This window comes from Pundamilia nyererei, unplaced genomic scaffold (assembly GCF_000239375.1).
Source record: "Pundamilia nyererei isolate P.nyererei 1_Seehausen unplaced genomic scaffold, PunNye1.0 scaffold00098, whole genome shotgun sequence".
NCBI lineage: Eukaryota > Metazoa > Chordata > Actinopteri > Cichliformes > Cichlidae > Pundamilia > Pundamilia nyererei.
In genome coordinates, this window is record NW_005187499.1 from 1,219,717 (window position 1) to 1,224,951 (window position 5,235).

The window sequence follows — 5,235 nt, forward strand, 5'->3', positions numbered from 1 at the left end:
GAATCAGAGGTGATGTAAGTTAAGATTTTGTCATCTGTCTCCATCTCACTCTATCCCCAGCTTCCTCTTCCGTCACACCAACCCTCTGCATGAACCCTCCGTGAACCTTCTCTGCGGTGTTCCTGTTTTCCTCCTGCCTGTCAGCTTCGTCTTCATCATCCCAAAGTCTCCATCCTCACTTACCACTCTACCCCTCCTGACTTCCTCAGTTCCACAGTTCCTTCCTGTTGACATCCTATCACATTTCTCTAGATCCACAATGAAACAGTGTAACTTGTGAACTTCTCTATACTTCTTCATCAACACTGCTGCTCGCTGATCATCACCTCTCCCCTTAACCTAGCTTCAACAGCGTAGCTTCACGGTTTGACTCATCAACGTTATCCCTCTGTAGTTACTACAGCTCTGGACCTTTGTTCTTGAAAATCAATGCCACTTCACTTCTTCTGCATTTCTCAGGCATCCCCTCACGCTCCAGAACTGTGTTAAATTCTGTTCAAATGTCCTCTCTCTGAGGCATCTCCATGACATCTGGACCACCCGCCTTTCCACTCTTCATCCTCTTCACAGCTACCCTCTCTTCCTCCTTATTAATCCTCTGAACTTCTGTCTCTCTCGTTTTCTTCATTTATTCAAAGCACATTTTTCCTAACACACTCTCTTCACTTTTTAGTGTATTTCTACCTTTGATACAGCTCGATCTTTCTATCGAGCCAATCAGTACCAGTCCTGTTCTCCTTCCATGTGTTGTATCTAAGAAAAATGATCTCACACAAGGAGATGTTGGTAAAGAGAAGCATTTAGAGATGTGTGGTATTAGAAATGCCAGCCAATCCATACAGAAAATAGAAAGAAACATAATCAGCTGCTGGGGAGATTTAGAAGACTTGTGACATTATGGACAAGTGCATACTTTTCAGTTCACATTGTTATGCTGGATTAGCAATTCCATTAATGAAATTTTCAGAAAGGAACAAGCATGGTCCAGATTACTGAGTGGATTTACAGGAGGCAGAGATCGGCTATAGCTTACTGTCTCAGCTCGCCTGTTTGTCAAAGCTGCCACACCCTTAACTTCAACAAAATGTCAACAAAATCCAAATTGATATTGACAAAAAAAAAAGAAAAGAAAGAAAGATGATACCTTGTACAATTGTTAAGAATGAAAAATTCAGCTATAAATCCCAAACCATTTTTATACTAGACTTTAAACAGTATTTATGGGAGACTGCTGTTGGAGCCAGTCTCAAGTTACAACAATTACTTATCCTTCTGACGCCAGTGTGCTTCTTCTGGCTAGGTGACGCATCTGTGGATGCAGTAAATGGCTGGGAGTGCTGTTAGAGGTGATGTAAGTCGAAATATTGTGCTTTCAGATGAGAAATGCAGGTTCTACTTTTCACAGGTAAATGATGCATGCAGAGGAAACAAATAAAAAACCCACAGGCAGCTGTAGCAGAAAGGAGACTATTTACAGATTTTTAGCCATTCAGAGCCATGACACAGTCAGCCAGCAAGTGCAAAAGATTTGTCAAAATTATGTCCTATCCATAGACTGTATACAAAAGATGGAAATGACCATATTTAAACCGGACGGTGAAAAGTCATTTAGCTGACGCGATCAATCTGGATTATCAAATCGCACTCATAAGTGCTTGTCCACAACTGCTAATTACTGCTAACAAGCTAATAAATACACTAATAAAACTGTAATTTCCCTTATAAAACCTCGAAACAGGCCAATTTATTTATCAGATCATAAATAGCTCAGTCACAACTAAGCTCTGGTGATGCCTACCTAACATCAGCTAGCCTGTTTTGGCTTGGCTAACACCCCTAACATTAAGCTTAAAAAAATCTAAATGCAAAGGTTATTTCAGAAATACATGTGTTGTACAGTTCTTAAGAAGGAGGAAATTACCAACAGGGCCAAAACCATTGTTCTGTGCCAACCTTTAAACTTCAGTCATGGGGTGGGGTTTGTTTTCAGAGCTAGCCTCAAGTGGCCATCAGAGGAACTGCAGGCTTTGCAATTCCGTGTTCCTTTTTCAGTCCTAGTTCATCGTAATATAACATTGTAGTTTTAGTCATGATGAGTAAATGCAAATTGTCCAATAGATAAAAGGCTTACATCCAAACCTTTAGTCTACTTTGTTGCTGCACTGTGTTAAGATTCAGATAGTAAAAGTTGAAACCTCCACAGGGCTTTTTTTCTATACAAAAGTAGATCAGGAATCAATAACTCTGTTAATAATGAACTGGACATATAAACAGAATTGATAAAAAAAAGTCCTAAATAATATTCACATTCCTTCTTATCAGTATGTAGAATCTGCTTCCATTTAATTGGCCATTGAGGCTAAAGCTGCACAATACAAGGAGACTAAACAAATACGTTCAGAAAGCTGTCTCAGTCCTGCGGGTAGAGCTGGACAATCACTACACAGTCGTGCAGTGGAGGATACTGTCAAAACTTCTCTCTACCATTTATGTCTCCCGCCTTTTAAATAGTGTTTGGTTTGCTAGAGGGGCATCATTATCCCACCCAGAGGATGAGATAGACTAAAGGCTCCGCTGAACATTACAGGACATTACATTACCTCCTTCGTGCTTAAGCTATACAATTTTACACTTTCCACAATCTGGAGCAACAATTACCCTAAAGGGATTAATGAAAAGGTTTTTTTTTTTGAGCAGCCTGTGCTTGATAGCTTGCTTACATTAGCATTTAGCTCTAAGCAACAACCAGATCTAAATCTCTTTACCACTCAGCCTGTACAGCCTAACTACAGGTTTGATTGCATTCCAATTAGTCTAGTTCCACTTGAAAAGAGCTCAAGCAGTATATACAACCATAAAGTTTTAGACAGACAATGTCCGGTCAGTTTTGCAATCTGCATACTATAGAACACACTCTGTGATCCACTCTCGATTTAGATAAGTCCCTGAAAAAGGGTACTTGCTATCAGAAAGCACATATCTCTGCCTTTAACTCGGAGAGCTGAATCATGCATCCTTTTGAAAGAGAATCTTACTTTCTCTGGATTTGCTCATTTTAAATTGTGAGAACAAAGAACTGATAGCGGGGACGCAGGAGAACAGAGATATTGTTTGTTCTCCAGCAGAGTTCCTGTCGGCTCTGTCTGTTTGTATTCATCTCCAGAGCAACTGCAGCAGTGCATGAATCAGCCTGAACACGGCAAACTGTGAAGGAATGCTTCAATTATGAAAAAAGAAAATCCCGTCTATGCAGGCGTGCAGCATAGACGGATTTCATCACATCACTATAAAACAGACAGCTGTTGATGTCATGCGCTGAATCTTGTTGAGTCATGTTAATCGGGGCAACAGCAGAACATTGAATGTTAAATCCTCCACTCCCATTTACCAGGCTTTAGGTATGACGTTTGTGTCACGCTTAATGAAACATCTCTCTTTATCTCAGGGTTGAATTCTTTATTAAAGATGGGTGGATGAGGTGGAGTCACACTATGAGTAAACTAGTTTAGATGCTGGTGACGGCAACAAGCCTAACATAAAATGGGGTACAGCTAGCTTGTTCAAAAGGTGTGTTTTTCAAACTCCCTACCAAATAAAGTACAAGGGTTGTGTCCATAAAAGCATTTGGTAAACAAGTTCTCCACTGAGCCCAAGGAGTGCTCATAGACAGCATAAAAGATGGATCCAGCCTAAGGGGCTTAAAAGTGAAATCAAGTGCCTCAGACCTCTGTTGTTTTTAAATGCCACCAAGAGGCAATAGCTGTGTTTGCACAAAGACTTCCAGCAAATAGCTCAACATACTGAACATGATACAATCACCAGTTGCAAAGGGAAAGATGTGTATTTCCAAACTGGTTGATAAATGGTTCCTGGAGGTTGTTGCCAGTCAATGGGTTGCAAAGAGGCTGTACCAAAAAAAAAGAAGAAAGAAAACGCCTTATGATCGCTTTGGTCAATGGCAGATTGCTGCAGTCACCTTAAGTTTGCATGGAAGGTCCTGACTTGTCTGCAAACACTTGTTACCTAAATGCCGAGCAGTAAAAGTTGAAAAAGTGTGATGCAACCCAGAAAGTGAGCACGTACACTTTCAAAGTAAAGGTTGCGAAATGAGTGATTAAACGTAAAAATCCATCACGAGTTGAAGATGTAATCAGATAGGATGCAGGATTAATATTACACAGAAAACTTTTGCAATGGATTTATTTCTCCACCCTAGAGCTAAATCTACGTCTATCTTCTTAAGCTTTTAAAGGAATGAAGTGTATAAAACATTCTTTTCCTGAGCTTGAGTGGTTCTATTTCTAGCCAACAAACAACTTAGTCTGGTTGCTAAATAAGACACTTAGTATCAGAACTTAGAACAGATTAAGATAATCTATCCTGAAGGTAAAAATAAAAAAATAGCTTAGTAATACAATGTAGCTTTTTTAAAGAAATTTATGTGAAACATTCTAGAAATATTTTTTTACTTATTTTATTTTATTAATTGATTTTCTTGTTTTTAGCTAGCCCTCTATTATTTTAAACTCCCCTTATTATGCTAAACTGATCTGTTTCCAGGCTATTTCTACACAACATCATCCATGTCTATGAATTAACACATAAGAGACAAATTATCTAATTAATTACATAATTTCCTAAATAAAGACTGAATACAGAGAAAATAAAAGAGGCAAATGGCAACTGATTGCTTCTTCATTACAAATGTTTAATGAGGGGTTTTGATTTTTTTTAAATGTTATATTCTTTTTTTATTCAAAATGCTTTACTTCTCCTCTTCCACTTGTCTTCCAGTCTTTATGCAAACAAAGCTATCCAGCCCACAGATAAAAGAACTGCCTTAAGCATTCCTTTAGCATAACATGGGTGTGCAGAGGGTCTTTTTTTATTTTCCCTTTCTTCTTATGTTAAACTCATAATGTGTGCTTTGGCTCTCTGTGCTTTTTTTAATCCTCTCGCCACTGAAAAAAGTCAGTGGAACTTGGTTACTTTTTAACAAAGACACACCAATACAACACATACCAAAAATATTCTCACAGACACAGGGTCAGTCTGACAGTAACCTGCTGTGTGTTTGCTGAGAAAAAAAAAAATCCAATTGTAAAATGATATACAATAAATGACAGCCAATGTTTTTCACTTTTTGTTCGTAATAAAAAATGTATATAACACACAAATAAAAGGTTTCTTCCAACTCCTAATAAGTTATGTCTCTCACAGCCAGGAAGTTTCCTT